Genomic DNA, 25,805 nt, shown 5'->3' on the forward strand with positions numbered 1-25,805 from the left:
TTTGCCTCCAAGTCTAGAATTCTATCCTGTAGCCAATTAACTCCTCCCGAGAGAGCAGTCAATAAACATTTATTAAGTACCCAGGCACTCTGCTAAGCTCTGAGGATAGAAAGAAAGGCAAAAATAAAAACAAACAAACAAATAAACAAACAAAAAAAATCCCAGTCCCCATTTGTTTTTGTCTTTGTATCCCAATGGACTAGCAAAATGCCTTGTGGGAGGGAGCATAGATTTATTGAGAGCTTACAATGCACTAGGAACTGTGCTAAGTGCTGAGGATACAAAAAGAGGCAAAAGACCATCCCTGCCCTCAAGGAGCTCACAGTCCAATGGTTGTGAATCTATTTAATTAACATAGTCTCAATTCCCTTATCTAGGTCACTGGTAAAGTTATTCAATAATATAATACAAAAACACTACAATTTGCAGAAATGGAAGCTGACTGGAAATTACCCTTAGCATTTCTTTTGTATCAGTAAACGTGAAAATTTTAACGAAAATATTGTGATTTAAACAGTCAATTCTCAATTACCTAGGAAACAGGTCACCTAGTACAGATCTTTAAGCCTCCAAGCTCTACTGAGTTTCTCACTTGCTGTTGACTCTCATTATATATATGCCCTGCAGCCAGGCAAAGACAGAAGATAAGAAAATAAGGTTTGAAGGAGTTGAGTTGGCATCTTCTTGCTTGCTCAGACTGTAGAAAAGACCTTACAACCCAAAACATTTCATTATTTTTCCTACTAGTCATAGACATGAAGAATGTAAGGCAGCTAAAGAGAATGTACGCATGCAGTGAACAGTCTGAGAGATGATGCTGCACATAGACTATTAAAATGAAGTAGACAGCAGGGAGGAGGTGAATATTGATCAGATCTGAGAAGCTGGGAAGTGTGCTCATTCCTTCTGGTTCAAGTAGTTAAAATGAGACTTTGTTGTTCTGGTTAAAGTATTTAATTATCAGAATGGTGGCCATTCCATCCTAAAATGAAGTAAAAACAATTCATTCCAAAATCTTATGGTGACATCCTCAGCTCCCGCGGATTAAAGCAGCATATCAATGCAGATGACTCTCAAATCTACAAAGACAGCCCTCATCTCTCTCTTGAGCTCCACACCATTACCAGGTAGCTTCTGAACATTTCCACTTAGATATACCATAAACATCTCAAAATCCACATGTTTCAAACAGAATCCATTATCCCTCTCCTCCTCAACCCCACTGCATGAACAGAAACTCAGTTTGGTTTCTAACTTTCTCATTCATTTTTTTCGGGGTAGGGGTTAAGTAACTTGCTCAGGGTCATACAGCTACTAAGTGTCTGAGGTCACATTTGAACTCAGGTTCTCCTGACTCCAAGGCCCATGTTCTATCCACTGTGCCATCTAGCTGCCCCTGATTTCCTCATTCCTATTGAGGATGCCCCAATCCTTCCAGTCACCCAGACTTAACAACCTCAATGTCTCCTTTACACTTTTTTCTCTGCCTCACCCTCCATATCCAACTCGTTGTCAAGTTTTGTCACTTCTAGCTCCACAATATTCCTTTTTTTCCCCATTTTTAAAACTTTAGACTTAAATACTAAAACTTAAATACACAATAAAGAAAAGGAAAAGAAACATAAACTTAAATATTAAAACTTAAATACAAAATAAGAAAAGAAAAAAAGCATGTCATGTGCACAGCAGAACCTAAGAGAGGATTCAAAGCATATAACAATAAATTTCCATTTCAAGAAAACCTATATAATAAATACTGCATGTTGTGTTGAAAACTGTCCATCTTTTCTTTGCTTCCTTGTAAGTTTTCTTTTGTTCTCTGCTCTACACTTTTTACTTTGTTCTTTTCCCCCCCTTTCCCCCCCCAAAGGCTATAATCAAGTGTGGATATATTTAGATATAGATATATACATACACATATAGACATAAATAGACATATACTTTCCCTAACAAATTCTACTCCTGATCTTTGTTTTTGTGTTTGTGTGTATCTCTTATTTCCTATCCCTCCTGACTCCTCTATACAATATTTCTTATATTGGTTCCTGACTATTCAAAATATGACCCAGTCTATGCTCTCAGCATTCAGACAAAACAGCTTTTGTCTGAATTCTTGCAACAGCCTTCTAATTGATCTTCCTGCCTCCTACCCTCCACATAGCTGCCACACTGATATGTCTAAAGCATAGGTTTGGCTGTGTTACTCCCCTGCTCAAGAAGCATCAATGACTCCCAGTTTCCTCTAGGGTAAAACAGGAACTCTTCTGCATGGCATTTAACCTTTCACAATCTGGCTCCAACCTATCTTTGCAGATTGATTTTACATCACTCTCTCTCACATGTTTTATATTCCAGTCAAACTGGGCTATTTGCCTCATGTGACAACCTGTCTCTTGTCTCTTTACCTTTGCCAAGGCATTTCCTTGGGTCTGAAATTCTCTCCTTCTTCACCTCCAACTCTTGGAATCTGAGGGTCCATTAAAGGCTCAGGCCCAGTTCTACTACTTAGCAAAGGCCTGATCTTGAGCCCCCAAACCGCTAGTGCCCTCAAAGAACTTTGTCTTTAATACATATGTATACTGTAATATATGTTAAATATATGTATATTATAGGTTTATATACACACACACATATATGTAAATAAATATATAACTGTCTATGTATTTATTTTATGTTCACTCATCTGTGTCCATGGTATTTCCTCCCCATGGAATATAAGCTCCTTAAAGGCAAGGATTACTTTCATTTTAGTCCTTATACTCCCAGCACAGTACCTGGTATACAACAGGTGTATAATAAATGCTTGTTTAATTGAATGACCTAAATGATCTATTATTCTCTATTCTTTTTGTGCTACTCCCTCCACTGGCATAGATGACTGAATACTAGCTAAGTTTTGGGTTTTTTTTCTACATTGAATCCTACCCTTTCCCCACTTCTGCTACAGTACTTCTATTTATAGTCTAAGACAGACATCAGTCCTTCTCTTTTATGTCTGAAAATAGCTGCTTCACTTAAAAAAAAAAAAGAAAAAAGGAAACATGTAGAAGTGAATGGAGTAATGCTTCAGTGACTCAAAGACTGATTGTATTGGAAACACTCTGTAAGGTCAGATAGTAAAGTTCTCCCCTCCTTCCCCCATACCCCAATTTTTTTTTTTCTCATGCAAAGCAAATGTGGAAATAAGGGTATCTCAACCAAATTCATGGATTCTAATGTTTAGCACACCCAGTGATGTGTTAATCCACTAATGCAGCCTGTAACCTCTTACTGCTTTAGTTGATGGTATTTGTGAGTTGCTGCAGGTGAAAAATTCATGACCCTAGAGCCCAGGGCACAGTGATGAGCATCTCTGAAGGTAGCCAGGTTACTTCTTAAATGACAGACGTGAATGCAATCTGTTATCAGGTCCACATTTGTGAATTAATGAGCAAGGTAAAAAAACCCAGAATTCCTGGATTCTGTTCAAGGACACATGGACAAGTCCATAAAGGGCATCTACTACTGCCCTTATAAATATGAGACAGCCTTTGAGACGTGACACAATGCGGTATGGTGAAGAGTACCTTGGTTCTTGGGGCAGGAGATCTGGATTGGAATTTTAGCTTGGCCACTTCTTACCTATACAACCTTGAGAAGGCCATTTTAGCTTTTCAGACCTCAGTTTCCTCACCTGTCAAATGAGAAGTAGACCCCTCTCTAGGGTAGTAACAGAAGTAGTAACAACTAACATTTAGACCTTTCTTTAAGGTTGTGAAGCACTTTACCCATATCATCCCATTTGATCTTTATGACAATCTTGTAAGGAGGGTACAATTGTTTATTTCCACTTTACAGATGAGGAAATTGAGGTTCAGGTAGGTGATGTGAATTGTCTAACATCACTAAGTGTTTAGAGCAGAATTTGAACTCTACTCTTCTTGGATACTGTCTAGCTCTAAAACCCATTATTCTACAAACTACTTACATTAGACTGTTCACACCCCCAATTCCTGAAAAAGTACAATAATTTCTTTCTGGTTCATATGTTAGTACAACTTTCTTTAGCCTTTCTGCAAAGCGATACATATCACAATATATGCATGCATACTCTTCTATGCATTTAAATACATAGAAATGAATAGGACTAAAAGGTTTTCATTAAAATGTTGTTTTCCTCCCTGCAGAATAGTTGCAAATAATAGGAGTCCCTCACTCAAACCCAGTGATTCTATTATTTAGCACATCCTGAGAAATATCACAAATGTGACTTCCAATGTTATTGTTCATCTTTATAGGTGATGGGCAAATACTGGAACTGTAGGGGAGATATTTCTTTCTTTCTTTTTAAATCATACTGTATGTTTGGAGAAAACAAATCCAAATCAAACAGTTCCTGTTTTTCTCCCGTTTCAATAAAGCCCTTGTGTACATGGGCATATTATTCCACTGCTGTTTGAGCTGGAATACAATGTTCTTTCATCATCTATTACTGTTTTCTAAACTAGTGATAGGGGTGGCCATTATTTTCCTAATGCTTCAATAGAGCTGCAATGCTTCTGCCAATCAACTAAAAGGTATCCAAATAAAGAAAGAAAGAAACAAACAAACAAACAAATAAATAAATAAGGAAGTGAGGAGAACAAGAGAGAATGGTTTTCACAAAGGAAAACATCTTTGCTGACCAAATAAAAAACTGTATCCAGCTGCACAGTAATATTAAATGCATGAGTTTCAATCATCATTATGCCAATGAAGGCAATGAAAAAAATAGGAAATCTATATTGCTTAGAGGTCAATCAACTAATTGAGTGGTCACTTAGATTTTTTGCAGAATGTTACATTCTATGTCACTAAAAGTGACTCTTCAATTCGAGCTTTTTATTTGCACAAGTACATACTTATGACAACACCCTTCCTACAGCATGGTGCCCTATACAAATTAGCACTGTTTTCTCGCTCCCGCTTTATAGGAGACAGAAGTGTTAGTATTTTGACTTTAGACTTTAGTTCCTTTTTGTTTTCAGTCAGTAACAGATAGCTATAGAATGTTCTAGTGGTACATTAGTTACAGTAATTTAGTTTTGGGATACCAACAGAAACACATAAAATCCATTAGTGGAGCCAACAGCTGTAACCAATTCTAATAAAAAGGCTAAAGACAATTTATAAAATGAGACTTCAAACTTTCATGGAAACAACAGTTGAAAATGATTTTATGAGTAACTAAACAACAAGGGGAGTCTCTACTTAAGCCAAGGTGTTTGTTTTCAAAAGTAACATAACATGTTAACATGAAAACACTTTTCTCATTGCCAAATGAATATAAACTGAACACACACCGCTTCAGATCATACTCTTGGTCCATTAAGCCTGGTATGCTGCCTCTGGTGGGGGCTCATGCTTCAGAGGGAAGCAACAACAACAAAAATCATAAAGAAAATAATAGTAAAGCTATTATTCTTCTGATCAATCGTGCAGGGTCCTATCAAGGAAGAAAAACTCCTTCTTGCTCCCTGTAGGAATTACAAGCCCTAAATCCCAAGACCTCCAAAAGTTCTTATATTCTATAGAGAACAAAATGGCTATAGGGTAAAGCTCACTTCTTAGTTTTTAATATCATCATATTTTTCTTAATATTTTAAAGCTGGTTGTTCCTGAAACCCACATTCTAAAAGGGATCATACTACTTTCTCCCTTTTTATTATTCTTCTCTCTCTAGAGTTAGAGAACAAGATTAAAGATAAAGATAACCAGATACACTTGGAAGAATGCTAGATCTGGAGGCAGATGACGTGATTTCAAATTCATATTCTGTGACTTACTACCTGCGAGGCCCTGGGCAAGTTACCTTTTTAGACTTCAGGTTCCTCATCTGGAAAATGAGAGGCTTGACCTACATGACATTTTGAGCCCTGAGTCCATGATCCAATGCAGAAAGATGGAGCCCTTATTTATTGGTCATGTTAGGTGGCTTAAAACAAGAAAATTCTGCCTTAAAACAGGTAAAAGGGAATATTCCTTTAGAAGCTCTATGCAAATGGTAGTAAATAGAATAGGAAGTTGACATATACCTTATCGAGGAGAGAGATTTTTTGGAGAGGTGGAGTAGAGGTGGTGATGATGAATTTCCAAAGGTTCTTTAACAAATCTGTTATTATCTAGCCAAAAAAGATTGACTGGGTGGGGCCATGCTTTCCTCAGCATCCACAACCTGGTTTGTAGGTACCAACCAGCAGTATGTTTTTGCTCAGGTAGTCCTGGCCTATTTTCTACCCACTCTCATAATCTGGCCTTCCAATACATTAGTCATATGGTATCAAAAAAACATTGCTTACAATGTGGGTAATCAAGCAGACAGCCAGTGCTGCTGCTTTAGTGAGGGATGGGCACAAGGACAAGGCATTTGGAAATGATGATAGATCTGATGGAAGTGTTTCTTCCAATCTAAAAAGAGTTGTTAGCAACTCTCTTTCCTGCAATAATGTTGGCCCTTGGACATAACATGCTTTTTTTTTTCTTTTTGGTGAGGCCATCAGGGTTAAGTGATTTGCCCAGGGTCACACAGCTAGTAAGTGTCAAGTGTCTGGTCTGAGACTGGATTTGAACTCAGGTCCTCCAGACTTCAAGGTCAGAGTTTTATCCACAGCACCACCTTACTGCCCCCTCTAACATGTTTAAATACTACAATTTAATCTCTAATCTCAAAATAGATCAAATTAAGCAGTAAAATCAGTATACCTGTTTATTAGATTTCTAATTCTTCAAGGACAGGCCTTGACTTTTTTTAAAGAACAAAGCAAGCCCAGAAAAAAGAAACCCAATATAGTCACACTTAAAAACAAAAACAGAAACAAACCCCAAACCCTAACAACACCACCTGCAGTTATTTTTCTTGTCCAAGATTACACTAATAGACACAGACTGGTAAAAAAAACAAACAAACCAAAAAACCATGCTTTTTCATTTGACATGGTTAATGATTGATTACCTACCTTCAAAACTACATATCTGTAAGCATAGAAGAAAGATATGTTCCCAGAGGCATTTTAGAATATTTTTAGAACACATGAAATAAAAAGTATTCCTAAATGAAGTTTTTAATTGAAAAAGACTACCTATGTATAGTTACTAAATCTGGACATAATTAATGCAGCACAAATGTACACAAGGACTGATAAATCATAATGATGATTCTTCTGCAGGTAAGTAATAAAGGCAAAAATGATGTTAAAGTTTGTGGATATTGATGCTAAGGTGAGGTGGTGGTGGAAGAGCCTGCTTATTCTGGTAACAACACAGTATAATTGAAAGGGTTTCAGACTTGTCTAGGACCCAGGTTGAATGTTTCTTCCTACGAGAGGGAGCTTGGCATAGGGAAAAGAGGTTATTTCTGTTACATACTGGCTGTGTGATTCTGGTAATGTTAACTTCAGCTCTCAATCGCTTCTTTAGTGAGAAGTTACGTGGCAGTATTGATAGAAGACTGACCTTGGAGGTAGAAAGACTTGAGTTTAAATTCTGCCTCAAATATTTATTTGCTATTTGACTTTGGGCAAGTCATAAAAAAAAAATCTGTTTGCGTGAATTTACCCAAATGTAAAATGAGGATAATAAAAGCCTCCACCTCACAGGGTTATAGTGAGGGTCAAATGAGGCGATATTTGTAAAAAGTATAGTGCCTGGCACATGGTAAGTGTGACTTAAAAGCTTTTTTCCCTCCCTCTCATTTAATAGGGACCTAATACATTGAATTGAATGGAAAGGTGCCTAAGTGCCTTGTATTGCTTTGTATTGTGGCAGCCAGTGGTGCGGTGGATAGTGAGTAGGATCCAGAGTTCAGAAGTCCTGAGTTCAAATTTGGCTTCAGATACTTCCTAGCTATGTGATTCTGGGCAAGTCATTTAACCTCTGTTCGTCTCAGTTTCCTCATGTAAAATGAGGATAATAATAGTAGGGTGGTTGTGAGGATTAAATGAGATAATATGTATTTAAAAACACCAAAAAAAAAAGTGCTTGGCATATATTAGGCCCTATATACTTTTTTTTCTATCCCTCAACATAATAGGCATCTAATAGATGTACTGAAGGAAATGGATGCAAAGTTCTTTATAAGCCCCAAATACCATATAATTAAGGTTAATATTGCCCCTCCCTAAATTTCAAGTTCTAAGTTCTGTGAGTAATAACTATTAGGGGTTTTTTTATTTCCTTGCTAGGAGGACAAAATATCTTTTACTAAAATTTTTCCCAATCATCCCCAGACAAGAAACACCCCTATCAAGGGGCACATCAATTTTAGCGTGATGACAGTTTTATGGACGTGCTTGGTTACATGGGCTACATACATCATGGCATTAGGGGATGAGAGTGCTTTCTGTAATCTGAAGCGTCTTGAATCAGTTCCAAGTAATGCACAAAATGTGAGGCCATACATCACAACCCACTAATGATGTTCCTGCCATCTCATATAGTTCTCCAAGTCCACTACCTTTTCTTTTCTTTTTAGAAAACTGTCTTCAGAAGGTAAAGGAGTATATAGGCATACGAACTGGATCTATGATTTATTTCATTGATATAAGAAACTCCTGGATGATTAAGTCCTACCACTGCAGGTTAGAACCTGTCCTGCCACTTCTAGTCTTCGAAGAGTTACTTAAGGGGTACATATCTGTTATAATTCAACTCAGAATAAGAGACTTGTCTCAATTCTCTCTCAGAAGGAAAGAATCTCTTTTCCTTTATATAGCAGCCAAATTTCCTCTCCCTTAGTCTTCAAAATGCCTTGGTCTTTTTTGACATTTTCTGGATTTCTTCCCCTCCCCCTTTTTCTTACCTCCCTTTTAGGAGCTTGAAACTCAGGCTTAAGGAAAAGTTCATTAAGGCAGTGGGTAGCACCAATGACAGGACAAGCTTAGCTGCCTGCTAATGGGTGCATAATTTCATTGGTCAGGGTTTTATCCACTGGAAATGGATGAGAGTTATCCTGGGAATAAAATTCCCAGGCTTAGCAATACCACTGAAATCAAAAGCCCTCCTCTGATGAACAACCTGAACTGATTTATCATTTTTAGCATCAAGGGGACCACCAGGAGGAACAAAAGGAATATGCATTCCTATAGTACCTACTATGCGCTTAGAACCATGCTAAACACTTCATGAATATTATCTGGATTTATGTGTACGTGATCTGCTGTTATTCCCATTTGAGGCAATAGGGATAGAGTTAAGGAAACTGAGGCAAACAGAGGTTAACTGATTTGCCTAGGGTCACAAAGCTAGTGAGTAGTTGAGACTGGATTTGAACTTAGATATTCCTGACTCCAGGCCCAGCTCTCTATCCACTACACCACCTAGAATCAAGGAAGTATAACAGAGGAAATCACAATTTTTTTTAAAAGCATAAGTAGTTAGCTATCCCTTGTTATGATTCTGTTTTTCCCTCAGCATTGTATTACAACAGCTCTGTTCAAATTGATAGCTTCAACATTGAAAGAGCATTAAAATAAACCAAACCAAGTCTGCATGTTGAAGCATGAGGGCGGCTCACTCTGCCAATTAAGAGAGACATTCCAAGGCAACCTGTGACTCGTCTGCTAGCAATGGTGGAGAGGTCTTATTTATTTTTTAAAATTTAGTTTCAGCTTTAATGATAGTTAGAGCTTCACACATTTCACTCGTTAGCACAGATGAGGCCCAAGGTTATGGAAACTGTGGAAAGAATAATCCTTAATTGTGTCTGGGTAGTTCTTCTGGGTTTTATTGGGGAAAAAAATACAGAAAAGGCACTACAGCTGAATACAGGCATAGCCAAACACTAGGTGATTATAGAAAGGGTAAAGCCCCTGTCAGATAGAAACTCTTCCCTCTGAACAACTGACCTAATCTGACTTAAATGGCTATTCTACCTTGCCCTTAAACCTTATCACACTTTTACTTCATAAGGAGAGAACACACACACACACACCCATCAGAAATCCACTGATCTTTGGGTTTTTCTGACCTCAACATTGCCATTCTTGTGACTTGATAATCAGTAGAACTTTTATCACTCTAAAATTCAGAAGAATAAAAAATAGTATTTCTTAGCAGAGTCCACCAATGGCTCTCCCAGAAAAAAAACCTGAGTGCTTGTCCAAAGTTCTTCATGTTCTTTCTGGTTATCCTCAACTTTGTGAAGCCAAGGGGTCTCCGGGTAGGAGTGCAAATACCAAAGTATTAACTAGCAGAGTGGGTTTCAGTTTGCACCAACTCCCAAGACCATGTCCCCATGCCAGAAGCATACAGCCCTGCATCTAGATGTCCTGGGTCTTCTCCCAATGAACAATCCTACTAAATGTGAGAATCAACTATAATTTGTTATAGTAATGTCTACACACTTACGTCAATTCACAGGAGGACTGGCCATGGGGAAATAAGGAAAGTGAACTATGAATTAGCAAAAATTTCTGGGTTTAGAGCATGTACCATCTAAGAGCTACCTAGGTCTGGGAGTGGTGGTGGTGGTGGTTGTGGTAGTATCTAAATCCTCATGGTTGATGTTTTATTGTTATTGATTCTATGACAAAAGTTAAATGTTCAGATCTAAGCAAGCCAGCCTGTTTTTGTGAGGAATCAACTCCATTATGGAATCCATGATTAGGGCTTAGTAAAATATTGTGAGTTTGGGGAAAGGTATGATTTCTGTTAGGATAGGGGTTACAAAGCTGATTCTCATTGGAACACATACACCAACCATCCTTCTCCTCCCCTTTTATCAAGTAATCCAACATGGCCCATTCAAAGAGGTTAAACTGAGTTTAAAGTTAGAGGTTAAACTTTCTGAGAAGCACAGAAAATATACTGCTTTCCCAGTACTTCTGTTTTCATTAGGATAGGGGTTCAAAAGCTGATTATGAAGCACCCTAACTTTTAGAGTGAGTATAGAACAGAATTAGCTTTACTAATGAACAGGATCAGGTCAGGGGCAGCAGAGCCACCTGGGAGTTCAACTTGTCAATAATCTGATTATGCTGATAAAGACAGATAAAGAGGCAGTGTGGTCTAGAGAATAGTTCTCAGAGTCAGGAGGACCTGGGTCCAAGTGCTGACTCTGACACATGCTGGCCAAGTCATTAGCCCTTATGTGCCTCAGTTCTCTTATCTCTAGAATGGGGATAATAATAGCACCTACTTCACAGGCTTGCTGTCAAGATCAAATGCATAGTTAAAGGATCTCACAAAACTAAAGGACTTCATAAAAATTATTTATTATTATTATTTATTATCATTATTATTTATACCAAAGAAATAGGTCCAATCCTACTTATAGATGTTATTGTTCATTCGTTTTAGTCACATCCAACTCTTCGTGATCCTATTTGGGGTTTCCTTGGCAAAGACACTGGAGTGGTTTGCCATTTCCTTGTCTGGCTCATTTTACAGATGAGGAAACTGAGGTAAACATGGTTAAGAGACTTGCCCAGGGTTTACACAGCTACTAAGTTTCTGAGGCCAGATTTGAACTCAAGAAGTGAGTCTTTCTGGACTCCAGGCCCAGCACTTTATCCACTGTATCACCTAGCTACCCACAGATAACTATAACATTTTCCAGGTTTAAGTATAAATTAGTAGGTGTTACAGAAGAATGTGGATTGCATGTCTCATCCAAGAGGAGGTTGAAATAGAAATATATCATCAGCTACAGACTCACTAGCCCTACAACATACTTAATACTGAGAAATCTAAATCCTCAGTCTCCCAAGTTATCTCCTTGATCTCCCACTTTCTCTCAGTCTGCATAGCCAAATATTATTTCTTTTTCCACAACATCTTTCATATGTACCCTTTCTCTTCACTCACACAATCATAACTCCAGTTAAAGCCGTTATCACCTCCTACCTGGAAAATTGCAATATCGTTCAATTTGATCTCCCTGCTTCAAGTCTCTCCATGCTCTAATCTAATCACAGTCACGAAAGTAATTTTCCTAAAGTGCAGTTCTGAGTACGTCACTTCCCTTACTTGGTTAACTCTAGTGACCCCCTGTTGCTTCATGATCAAATATAAATTATTCTGATGAGCATTTAAATGTCTTCACAACCCTTTTCCCTTCCTTCCTTTACAATCTTCTTACACATTACTCACCTCTGAAAATTCTGCAATACAGCAATACTAACCTACTTATTTTTCTGCACGCATAGCAATCCGTCTTTTGTCTCAGTGCCTCTGGAGTAGTTGTCTCCTATATCTGGAATTCACTACCTCCTAATCTCTGTCTCCTTGAATTTCAAAATTCAGCTCAAGAACCACTTTAAACAAGAAGCCTTCCCTGATACCCCCCAGCAGCTAGTACATGTTCTCTCAAAACTAACTGGTGTTCATTTTGTATATATTATTCACATACTGGCATAAGGTATGCATGTTGGGGTTATCTGATTATGCAGATGCAGAGAGTAGGAGAAGGGCCAAGCCTGCATTACCAGCATGACAAAAGAGGGAAGAAAAGGCAAGGTCTAGGACAGCTTAGGTTGGGCAACCTCTTCTCTAGTCTCTAAGAAGTGTCTTGGGTTAGAATTACATGTATTTGTCAATCCCTCAAATATTCCTGGTCTAGGGGTATGAGTCTTGGTTCAGAAGGAAAGCCAGTTCAGTGATTTTTCTTAAAGATCAGGGTAGCCATAAGGTTACACTTACCAGAATAGCCCCTCTTCACCAATTGCTAGTTACATAACAGTTGATCATAAATAGTAATGGGTATGAGTAATGAGTAAGTCCACATATCCAAAAAAGCAAACAGGAATTGGAAATGTTCTATGAAATAGACTATATCAAAGAATTTGGAATAAGCAAGGTCTTCAGTGAGATAAAATCTCACTAGAAGAGAGAGAGATAAATAGAAGGGAAGGAGAGAGAGAAAAGAAAGGGAAAGAAGGAAAGGAAGAGAGACAGGGCCTAGTAATCTGGTATACTTTTGTTTTTAGCCATCCTGAAATATTAAAGCAAGAAAAAATTCAACTGTCTGATATACAATTTGTCTAATGCTTTCTAAATGTTCAATAAGGCATCTTTTTAAGCTCTACAATCCATTAAGTATCTACCTCTAGAATATCTATGGTTCTTCAATTAAATTTCTCATCTTTACTGACTCACCAGCATATTACGTATTTAGCTTAATGGAAAGTAAAACTAAAGTATTTATTCCATAAAACATAAGGGCAAGTTAGGGAGCTGGAATAAATAGCAGCAACAACAAAAATCCATAGGAATTAATTCAGTCCTTTCACTTGGTCTGATTAACAAGTTTTCCTGCAGAACCAATATTGAAAATTAAGGAAAGAACCTCATGCTTGCAACGAACTAGAATTCAAGGCAAATATTAAAGAATTTAGAAAAAGCACTAAGCCCATTCCCCTCTGTCTCTCTATTTATTTGATGTTTGCCTACAAGTTGATATTATTCTGACCTTAAATTGAAGGGTGTTGGTGAAGAAATTGGGACTCTGGGAATGTGTAGCTGGGGAGATTGAATAGTAACTGGAAATTTGTCAGAGAAAATCTTATTTAAAAGATAAAACAAAACAAGAGGTCATGGACCTGTGATTTCATCTGTGGGGGGAGCTTCATACATCTATTAACTTAGAACTATTACTTAGAAGGTAATACTTATATAATTGCCAACATTTCAGAGCAGTTAAGTAATTTGCCAATGGTTACACAGCTAAAATCAGAAGCAAGATCTGAACAGAGGTCTTCTTGACTTTTAAATCTAGTTACTTTATTCACTTATATAGGTATATAGATATATATAGATACACATACTTTAAGTATACCTCTTTCAAGTCAAAACAATAACAAAAACTAAAATCATGGGATGATTTTAAATTATCATCACAACTACCAAGTGAAATTCCTAGCCACTAACCAGATCCAATCCACCAAAAGACCCCAATGAAGAAGCCCTGTACTCACTCATCTATCCCTGTGTTCCACCTCACTGAGGAGTGGGAAACTCTCCATGGTTCTTAGCATGTATGCCATCTTAAATCACTTGGCTTTGCTTCTCTGAGTGGCCACACACCTCTCTTCAGTATAAGGGGTACTGTTAGCATGTATTTGTCAATTCATAATTAGTTCCTGAGCCCCTACCTGTGAGAGATCCTGTCTCTTGTCACTAGTTCTAACCATATGACCTTAGCACAATGGAGTCCCCCCACCCCTTCCTCCCACCATGTGAACAAATAAACACATGTGAATCCTGTATAGAATTTTACTTTTTTTGTATAGAATCAATAAAAGGAGATAAAGAATATCAAAGAGAATTCTAGCAGATGGCGCTATGACTACAGCCTCTGGTAGAGAGAAGTCATTCATCTCTACTCTAACCAGTAAATAGGCACAGAACCCAGGAGTTTGATGGAGGATCCATTTTTTTTTTAATTTTAATTTCCTCTTGGGAGTTCACAAAGAAATGTACTAAATATGCCACTGTTCCCAGATGCTTTTCAATTCATGGACTCTCTGAATTGGGGTTAGGGAAGGTGAAACTCTGGCACTGGGCCTGAATCTTATCATTGCTTTTTAGCTCATAATTACATATGACAGGCAGGAAGGAAACAGGAAATGAGTATTTATTAAGTGCTTACTCTAGGCCAGGCACTCTGCCAGGTGCCGGGGATAAAATACAAGCAAAAAGACAGTTCCTGCCCTAAGGGAGCTTACTTTCTAATGGAGAAAGACAACACAAAAGGGAGGTGAAAAGCAAGGAGGAGGGTGAAGGTAGGAATGAAGGGGAGGGGAGATTATTTTGAAATCCAGAAACCAGGAACAGGGCCTTGGACAGGAATGAAAACCAGCCTCAGTCCTTCCAAACATGGAGGCTACAAGAGGTATTCACCAACAGGAGAAAGGACTGAGCCTTACAGAGGGATGTTCCATGTGGAGAAGGCCACAGGTATAGATGGATGGTTCCAAAAAGGACCCAGATGCTGAAGGAAGTTTTAGGATAAGATATCATGGTTTAGAAGTCTAGAATCAAGGAAATAGACTGGGAGGGAAATAAAGGCTAGCCTGGGCCCATCCACAACATGGAAGCTACAAGAGGAATTAAACAAAAGAGAAAGAGGCAGGCCTTACAAAGATGTTCCATGTTCAGAAGACTGCAAGACTGGTTGAGGCCAATAGGGCCCCAAGCACTGAGAGAAGTTCTAGGATCAGAGAGCACGGTTTGGAAGTCAGGCAGCTAGAACAGAAACAGGAGGGAAACTTCTAACTATTCATCTGAGTTTGATTATCATTAGTGGAGCACTGAGGTACAGGCAAAGACAGGACAAATGATGTAGAGAAAGTATATCTCCATCCCATTTGCCATCTTGTTGTTTCTTTTTCCTGTTTCTGAAATTCTCACAGAACCAATCCCCTCCTCCTGCCTAGCCAAGAAATATGCTATGTTGGGGCAGCTAAGTGGTACAGTGGATAGAGCACTGGCTCTGGAGTCAGGAGGACCTGAGTTCAAACCGAGCCTGACACATAACACTCACTAGCTGTATGACTATGAGCAAGTCACTTAACCCTAACTGCCTCACCAAAAAAAAGAAAAGAAAAGAAATATGCTATGTCTGCTTTGGTCTCTTGTCAAGTTTTCCTACTCCCCAAATGGTAGAGAACTTGAGAGATGAGAGGGGCCTAGACTGCAATCGATTTTTAAATCTTGGCTGTTGTATCTAAAAAAAATTAACAAATGTAAAACTTTTATTTTAATTCATGTAATATTCTCTTCACAATCAGTGAATGCATCTGTTAAAAGGCCCAGAGGGATATTAAATTAGCAGTATAATATAGCTAATATCTCTTGAAATTTATCAAACAAATCTCTAACATTGACTTCTAGACTGACATTGGAAGGAGTTGTTGAAAATATCACCAAAAATAAGGAAGTAACATCACAATGTAGAAGAGAAAATGATGCAGAAATTTCTTGTTGGAAGTATCACAACTTTTGCTAGAAGCAAAAAGAAAATAAAAGATAGTAAAAAGACTCCCTTTCTCTACAGCCCATGGAGTCTTCTAGTTAAAAAATAAATGTTTCCTTAACATTTCTCTGAGACAACAGTTGTTACCTCATACTTTAGTAACTGAATTATATTGTTCCATGTCTGGGCTTTATTGCCCCACTTCACACCTTCTCAGGCCAACATCCCGTCTAAGTGGTATGTGCCCAAGTAAGGTAAACATATAGGAATATTAGATTTTAAAACAACATTATTGGGAAGGTAGGATTTCACAGTCTTGTTTTGTTTTCTTTTGAGTGCTGGGAGGGACCCCGGACATTGTAGGCATTTTGTAACATTTGTTCAAGTAAACTGAAGTGAATCTACTCCACTTCCTTCATTTTAGTGATGAGGAAATTCAGAGTGAGAAAGTTTAAATAATTCATCAAGAGTCTAAAAGCTAGAGAGTGGCAAAACCAGAACTAGAATTTAAGTCCTATTATTCCCCTTCTGGATATAGACCTCCTTCCTCTAAACCACAGTAAATCTGTGCTGGAACACATCATAACACATTGAAAAGCCAAAAAAGACATAATTTGGGGATTATTGTGCTACTGCTACCTTCCATAATTGAGGATCATCAAGAAGCAGGTAGAATCTTGCTTTTGCAAACACCATTATAACATCTGGTTCTATAAAATGAGGCTATTTCCATGTCCTGGCAGATGGTCCATAGAGAAAGTGCTTTGCTAGCCTCATTACAACAAGTTCTACTAAACCAAAACTCTTATATAACAGGTGTCTTTGCCATTCTCTGTCCATGTAGAAGGTAATGGCTATTATGAAGACATTGCTGCTTTGGAATTTATCTTTTGTAGCATAACTGTATAATCAAAATTAATGTAAAGTATTCTTAAAGTATGATTATATCTATTATTTTTATTGAGATGGGCCTTGAAGAGTGGGGGTAGAGTTGAGGAATATTGGATGAGTAAATAGAGTGGGGGAGAAAGAAAAAAGAATGACAAATCAACTACAGAATGCACAGTTGAAAGGTAGGAGAAGATGTAAAAATAACCAGCTCTGGGTAGGGGAAGGATGAATATCAGAGTTATGCATAAATAAAAATAAACCACATTATTGAACACATTAAGGATCATAAAAATTTCCTCACAATGACCTAATAATAATTATATTATCATAACATACAATAACAATAAAATATAATATGATATATTGTATATAATATAAAATAATGATAATATAATTAAGTGATCAAACTGGTATCATGAAGCTAACATGTGTCTGAACCAAGACTTTGCTTTTTCATAAAGTCTGAAGTCAACAAGACCCCTCATTATAATACAAAAACATTTACAGCAGCGTTTTCCTCCCTAGTAGCAAAGAACTGGAAACTAAGGGAGTGACTATAAATTGAGGAATAGCTGAACAAATTATGGTATATGAAAGTAACATGATACTATTGTGCTCTAAGAAATGAAAAAGAGATGGTTTCAGAGAAACTTGGGAAGACTCGTATGACTTGATACATGGCAAAGTGAACAGAATCAGAACAATTCATACTGTAACATCAGCATTATCAAAATAAAAAATTGTGAAACACTTAAGAACTCTTATTAATGTGGTGATCAACCATGATTCCAGAGAACTGATGAGGAAGAATGACATACATCTGCTGACAAAGTGAGAATGGACAAATATTCAGAATGAGATACGTGGACATGGTCAAAATGAGAATTTGTTTAGTTTGACTATGCTTATGTGTTTACAAGGTCTTTGTTTTTCTTTTTTCTTTTTTCCTTTTTTCCCAGTTAGGGATGGAGTAGAAGCAGAAAGGAGAAAAAAAATAAATTCTTGATATTTGAAAAAAAATTCATTAGAAAATAACAACAGCAGGAGCATTGTTGTTTCTATTATACCACATGCCAACCAAACTGGAAGCAGGGACTATTGAAGGAGAAGCCAAAACAATAAACAATAAATAATATGCCCCTGTGCTTGGCAGTCACGTATCTCTGTTTAAACACAATAGCAATGGTGAAGAAAACATGATTACAGAAGACCTGGCAAGAGAATGAAGAAATTTTGAGGTCTTAGCAGTCCATAAAAACTTCTTTTATTGAAATCCTAATTTTTCTCAAAAATCCAGCTCAAATGCATCTCCTCCACCTACTTTTCTCTGATGCCCCTACTCAGAAATAATCTTTTCTCCATGAGGTTCTTCATAGTACCTTGAACCTCTCGTGTTTTTATCATAGTCTATTCTATTATTGTTATAATTACTGTACAGATTTAGAGTCTTTGCGTATTTCCTAAAGCAATTCCCATTTCTCCTCAATTTAAAAAAAAATTGCTAAGTCTAGGAGGGCAGAATAAAATATCTTAAATATCTTTGTTCTTTACCTAATACCTGGGAAACTAGCTGACACAGTAGATAGAGCACCAGGCCTGGAGTCAGGAAAACCTGAGCTCCAATCTGGCCTCATACATTTACTAGATGTGTGATTCCGGGCAAGACACTTAATCCTGTTTGCCTCAGTTTCCTCATGTGTAAAATGATCTGGAGAAGGAAATGGCAAACCACTCCAGTATCTTTCTTTGCCAGGGAAACCCCAGAAGGGGTCACAAAGAGTCAGACACAACTGAAATGAATGAACAACAACAATAAATTACCTAATGCCTAGCATGGAGGTTTATACAAAGTAGAAATTTAATAAATGAATAAATGACCATTCTACCTTAAAACTTATGTAGCTTTATATTCATGAAGAGCAAAGACATCTGCTAAATTTTAAAGTGGATGAAGTTCATCTTCCTCACTGCCAAATGCTCACATGTGCCTGATCGCTGGGACCTCTCCTCCTTGGATTCCTGATCGATTATTGCTCCCCTGGCCCTAGGGCTTGATGTGAATCTCATTCCTCACTGATTGTTATGTTAGATAACATGTTAATATAAAGAGGAACTGAGCAAAGTCTAGGGGAATTCCCCTGGGCTTTCCCTTCCCTAAACGTTTATGTTCATACTTTTCAGTGGTCTTCAAAGACGATGATGATGATAACAGTTGACACATTTGAGGGAAGCAATGTGCTTTATGTAATTTATCTCAACTGATCCTCACAAGCCTGTGAGGCTCATATTCCAGGTATTATATTAATATTAAATAGATTAATATAAATATATTAATCATAACAATAATGAGAGCTGACACTTATATAGCATTTACTATGTGCCATGCACGTACTTTGCCAAATGCCTTACAATTATTATCTTATTTGATCCTTACAACAACCACTTGAGGTAGATGCTGTCATTACCCTTATTTTACAAATAAGGAAACTGAGGCTACAGAGGTTATGTGACTTTGCCTAGGGTCACACAACTGAAGGCAGGATGTGAGCTCAGGCTTTGCCGAACTCCCATTTTAGTGTGATTTCCAACATCCTATACTTCCACTCCGTGAAGCTCTACTTTTTGTACTCCCACCCAAAGGTCCGATTCTAAGGATAAGCATTTCAGGTTAGCGATGGAAGTGATCTCAGAGGTCATCTAGCCCAACCCTCTCATTTACAGATGGGGAAAATGAGGCACTGGGGCAATAACTGACATGCCCAAGCTTGCACACGTTTCAGAGTGAAGGTTGTGTGTGTTAGCATGGTTCAAAAGAACACTATCTGGCTTTTCTGCTATGTGCATACACAAAAGCTATCCTTATTAGGGAACCCTAAACAGGCTTTTTATGCTGTAGGAGCTCTTTGCCCCTCATTTGAGATGCCTACAATTTGATGACACTCTTGTGGTTCCCTCAAGGGCGGAAAGTAAAAACTAATACCAAAAATGTTGCTCTCTAAAAATTCAGATATTTACATCTGCATGAATATGTGAAACCATTAAGGTGCAATTCAATAAATGGTAGGTGTAGAGAATAAGAAATTAGGAAGGTAAATGCAAAGAATGGCAAAATCAGAACTGAATTGCCCAAATATGAATGTTTATTTTTCACATTTTTAGATGAGTTTTTACTGAAAATTAGTGGCATTTACAAAAAAATGCCATGTCATTTTATAAATGCTTCATCTGAAGTAATCAGCAATGCAGCAGCATGAGGCCTCTCTTTAGAGCTAATAGAGCATGACCAACTAAAAGCTTTGGAATAAAATTTAAACTACAATTCTCTTTGTAGAAGAGACAAAACGGTTTTTACAAGCCACTAAATCATGCTGAAATTTGAGGTGCATCTTACTCATAATTTCCAGTTTTTCCAGAATTATTCATGTACAAAGTACATCTAAGGTTCCCTTTATCTTGCCAACATCATTCTTCTACACCGCCACTTAAATTTACTAGGTACAAAAGGGGAAAGCACATTAGCTCCAAGAGATTCAGGAGGTTACGTAATCTAAATCGATTTCATTACCATAAATAAATGTCAAATGACTGAAATACATTTTCTCTGATTAAACTGTCAAGGGCAAGAACATGTAAGAACAATGATTTTTTTTTAAATTCCAATGACAAAAAAGGTAGGAAAGGAAAACCAATAAAAAATACTTGCATGATCTCACTTTTATGGGCCTCTCCCTCTCTGCCCCAGCAAGGTAAAAGGATTTTGATAACCTATAAGGAGCTGAAAAGTCTTTCTGGTGTCCCTTTTGCTGCTTCACTCCATAGCCAGCTTTCATACATTTCCAAATTGCAACATTTCACTTTTTTTTTCTTCTCAGTTTCTTTGCATTTGGGGGTAATGTGGATGGACTTGTGATCTCGCTGATATGGGTACTCCTTCCACGGTATAGAATGAATCTTATCCATGCCTTTTCCTCCATTTGTTGTCTACAACTGGTTGTAAATCATGAAATTAAATATTTAAAACTGGCAGGAGCCTTAGAGACTTTTTATTAAACTTTAAAAAGTGATTATTTTCATTTTACAGATGAAGAAACTGAGGCCAAGAGAGATTCAGCTGACTTGCTCAAAGCCACAGAAGTAGGAAGTAATAGCATCAGTATTTGAATCTTGGTCACAAAACTCTAAGTTTAGTCCTCCTTCCACGGTGCCAGGTCAACTCCTCCATAAGATTCATTAGTGGTGAGACACTTGGAAAAATCCCAAGGTATCCATTTTATATATATAGTGTTGTAGGTATAGTAACAAGCTTCTCTTGTAAAATGAAAAAAAAATGTATGTGACTGAAAAGGCAGGCTAGCTTATTATCTGTGCAGCACACTGTTCTTGAATACTCTCATGACAACCTGGCTTAGTTTAATCCCATGACAAGCCTTTTATAAATTTGTTTTCTCCACCATTGCTTTTTGTTGTTTTATAAGACAGTATTCCCCATAATTTTCCACTATATTCCTCGGCCATGCTTTTAAAATGAGTTTGTATTAAAAAAAAAAATGCTATGTGGCTTCCCTTTTACACTCCTTGGCAAAGAGCTCAATTGTTTCCTAGTTAGGGCAGTGTGGTAATTCTTTTGGTCTCCTTGCTATGGTGACTACTTTCCAGGGGTTAATCTTTTACTCAAAATGCTGATCTTCAAAGTTAAAGAAAGATTCCTACTGTTCATACCATGACATGCATTTGAACAAAAATGCTACTTTCTATAGGAAGCCTTACCCAATTTCTCTTAATGCTAGTGCCTTCCTCTTGTTGAGTATTTCCTATTTATCCTGTACACAGTTTACTTTGTATATATTTGTTTAATGTTGTCTAATGATTGTAAGCTCCTTGAAGGCAGGGACTGTCTTTTGCCTCTTTTTGTACCCGCAGTTCTTAGCATGGTGTCTGGCACATAATAAATGTTTATTGATTGATTCATTGATTGAAGGCCAGTCCACTGTTAATATACTAGTATACAGATATGGCAGAGGTAACTGCAGATAGACAATGAATTAGGTTCAGAATGGAATAGAAGAATGAATCAGAGAATACTAAGTAAGCGTTGGAATGTCCAAGGTCGTCTAATCCAACTTGTACCTGAACAAGAATCTCCTCTGTGATATCGCCAACAAGTAGGTTTTATTTAAGTAAGACTTCTAAGGAGAGGGAACCTATTGCCTTCGTGCACCATCCATTTACCTTCTGAATGCCTTTAATTGTGAAGTTTTTCCTTAAATCAACCTGAAACCTTGCAACTTCTACTCAGAATTCCTTGTTCTGAGGGTCAATATTTTAGGATCCATTAAAACAATTTCAATTCCTTGTCTACATATCAGAGCTTTGAATAAGTGAAGACACCAGTCTTGTTCCCCCGTTTCTTCTCTTCTCCAGGGAAAACATTCGAAAGAGCAATCTCAATTGCATTTGAGAAACTGGATGATGCTTTAAATTATCCCAAGCTGTTCTTACACAAAAACTCCCTTTTAAAACACAATTGTTCTGGTGATGCTGTATGTTGGCAAATATAAGAATTCTACCATCTCCAAAGAATCAAATTCAGAAATGACCTAAAGGTCAGTGGAGAGATTCGTGGTGGTCACAAATAGACCATTCTCCTTGTATGAGATCTGTGTCTTACTTTTATTGACTGAAGATTAGCCATCACTGGTGTTCTTTCTTATTATACTGTACATCTTCATTTTTCTACCTATTCATTCTTTTCCCCCATTAGGTAATTTTAAAGGTCTTTGTTATTGTCTCTATATAGCTCTCATATACAAAAACAGAAGAAAAACTGAAAGATACTTCCTTTACACTTTTTACCACCATTTTGCTAATTGCGTTTTACAGAAACTATTTTTAAACTAATGATAAGGTGTGTTTACATTCTTGCAAAACAAAACAAAACAGCAACTATAATTGGCTTTTCAATAACTTACAAAACAAGTTTTAAAAATAGAGGAGGGTAGGGAAAGAGGGTGAGAGTGGGAGCAAGCTAGAGGGGAGGGAGAGGAATCTCAGAACTTTATGGAGCATTCTAATTCCACAGGCCCATGAAAGCTTGAACTGGAATGACCAGGAAGTATATACAGGCAATCTAGTGGTCATTTCATGCTTATGTTGTGCAAAAAGATGTGATTCTTAGTTCCAATTGGAGCTGGTTTGAAATGAGAGATTCAGAAAGAGTAAAATGGAGGCCCCCACAAATACATGCTCCTTCAATCTGAAAATAAACTTGGGCAACAGTTAGTTTCTACCTGAACCAACCTAAGTATAGTAGTGATGATAAAGGTGAAGTTTTATAACCATAAGCCTTAGGTTGACAGATAAAAACAAAACCTTTACCATCACTGCATCTTTCAAAAAATGTTGAAGCAGTAAGTGAAGGAATATCATTAAAGCTGATGGTAAGATTGATGGCCATGGTTTCTAAAATTCCACCAACCCCCTCCCCCCGCCCTGGCTCACTCTCCCTTGCCGATATCAATTCTAGAAACACAAAATACTGAGCTGAAGAGGCCCAATAGTCTTGGGTTCTTACTGTACACTGTTTTCTCAAGTAACTTTGATGACTAACTTGTTACTGAGAGAGATAAAATGATCAAATGTTAATTTTTTGTTAGAGACAAAAACCAAGTTAAATGTCACCTACCTAGATACCATGAGCTTTACTGCAAAGATTCTATCCAAAGTTCTTGCAAAGACATTCCAATCACTGAAGCTTAGAGTAAGCACTTACAGTAACATCAGTTCTGTTGAAGAAAGCAGCTTCTTTATCCATTATTTTGCATTTATATTCAGAATACTTTCAAAGCCTCAGGCAGGAATGAGTAGACAAGGGAAAAAGACAGGAGGCATTTTTAAGCTAGCAAACAGGCCATGCTGATAGCTTCTGCTACTATTCCTTTTCAAATTAAACCAGATTCAATCTAGTTAGGCAAAGGGAGAATGTAGGCATCTGTACCCACTCCAGTGAACTAACATTACTTCCAAACAATGTCTGACTAGCTTAATATTGTTTTTATTAGCAAAGAGTTCACAGAAAATCCCTGCCCCCCCCTCACCCCCAAACAAGGACATTCCATTTTCTACCATATAGTAGAATGCAGAAATTATATAACAGATATATGATCATGGCTATTTTCTACCTTTCTTCCTCTCCCTTCTCTGAACTAACATGACATCAGTACTATTCTTGTTCAATTCTCCCATTCCTACCACACTTATTTGGGTATATGTCATCTTCTCTATTAGCTTAAGTAAGCTTCTGAGGTTAAGTACAAGATCATTCTTCTTTATATCTATCCTCCAATGATAAGAGCCTTTTATGTAGGAGACACTTGTACATAGTAGAAAATCAACGTATGTTTGTTAAATCAATGACTGATGCAGAAAGATTTCTCTTCACAAATTCCAAGACAATTCAAAGCAAAACAGGCTTAATCAAATCTGCTGCTCTTAAAACTATTTTCTTTTTCTAAAAATTTTTTAAATTTTAAACTTAATTACAAAATGAGAAAAGGAAAAAAAAAAACATTGCCATGTACACAGCAGATTATGAGAGGATTTAACATAGAGCAATAAATTTCCATTTCAAGAAAACTTATATAATAAATACTACACGTTGTTTTCAAAGCTGCCCAGCTTTTCTTTGCTTCCTTGATTTTCTTTTATTCTCTGCTGTGCACCTTTTACTTTATTTTTCCCCCTCCCTCCTCCAACCACTCTAGAGAAGACTACAATTAAGCATGGAGTACATATACACAGATATCTTTAAACACACATATACACGCACATATATATATTATATATATATATATACATATATACTATACACATATATGTAAGACTGTATTATCCTTACTTCCTCATATCTGTTTCTCTGAAGGTGGATAGCATCTTCCTTCATAAATCCAAGTCTTTCCATGTTTTTATAAATCAATCAGCTCATCATTTCGTACATCACAGCAATATTCCAACCCAATCACATCCTATTTCAGAGATTGTCTATGAAATTTCTACATTCCTTCTATTCTTGTCTACATGGGTTTTATTTATATGAGATACTTTTAATTTAAATAACCAAAAATTACTCTTTTTACACTTTAACAATGCTCTCACTTTATAATATAGTATAAGATCTAATACTGCTGAATCAACTTCCTTTATACAATTTTTCCCCAGGTTTCTATGAAGTTCCTAACCTTTAGTTCTTCCAAATGAATTTTGTTATTATTTTTTTCTGACTCAGTAAAATAAGTTCTTAGTAATTTAATTGGGATGACATTGAATAAATACATTAGTTAGGTAAAACTGTCATTTAAAAAATTATATTGGCTTTACCTAGCCATGAACAATAAAAATTACTTCAGATATGAGTTTATTCGTATAAAAAGTGTTTTATATTTATGTTCACATAGTTCCTATGTCTGTTTTGGCAGGTATATTCTTAGGTATTTTACACTGTCTAGGTATTTTAAATGATCTAAAACAATAATGAATAATATTGCTGACACTGTAGTTTCTCTATTTTTCACTTTTGATCAAATCTATTTTAACTTTAACTTTGTCTGAGATCATGATTACTATTCCAGTTTTTCTTACATACTAAATTCTATTCCTGCCCTTTATTTTATCTTTGTGTGTAGCTCTCCTTTTTATAATGTTTCCTGAAAGCAACATATTGTTAAATTTAAATTTTTAATCTGCTATCCATTTCCATTTTATGGGTATATTTGTCCCCTTCACATTCTAAGCTACAATTTTTTATTATTTATTTTCCTCCTTCCTATTTTTCCTCACTATCCTTCTTGCCCTATTTACCCTACCCCTCCTTACTCTTCTGCTTTACTTTTCCCCACTACCTTGCCCTCCCATTCTTTAACCTACCCATCCCTCTAAGAGTCCCTCCCTTATTCTCTTCCCCACCCTATCTCCTTGCCCGCTTATTTCTTTC

The 25,805-nt window shown here is 37.0% G+C and overlaps 1 protein-coding gene across 1 annotated transcript in view; it reads right to left on the minus strand.

Moving 5' to 3' along the window:
* LOC114031409 (E3 ubiquitin-protein ligase parkin-like) overlaps positions 1-25,805 on the minus strand; it is a 1,828,862-nt gene that overhangs the window by 398,841 nt on the left and 1,404,216 nt on the right. The window lies entirely within an intron of this gene.

This window comes from Vombatus ursinus, unplaced genomic scaffold (genome assembly GCF_900497805.2).
Source record: "Vombatus ursinus unplaced genomic scaffold, bare-nosed wombat genome assembly UNPS02015175.1, whole genome shotgun sequence".
Classification (NCBI taxonomy): domain Eukaryota; kingdom Metazoa; phylum Chordata; class Mammalia; order Diprotodontia; family Vombatidae; genus Vombatus; species Vombatus ursinus.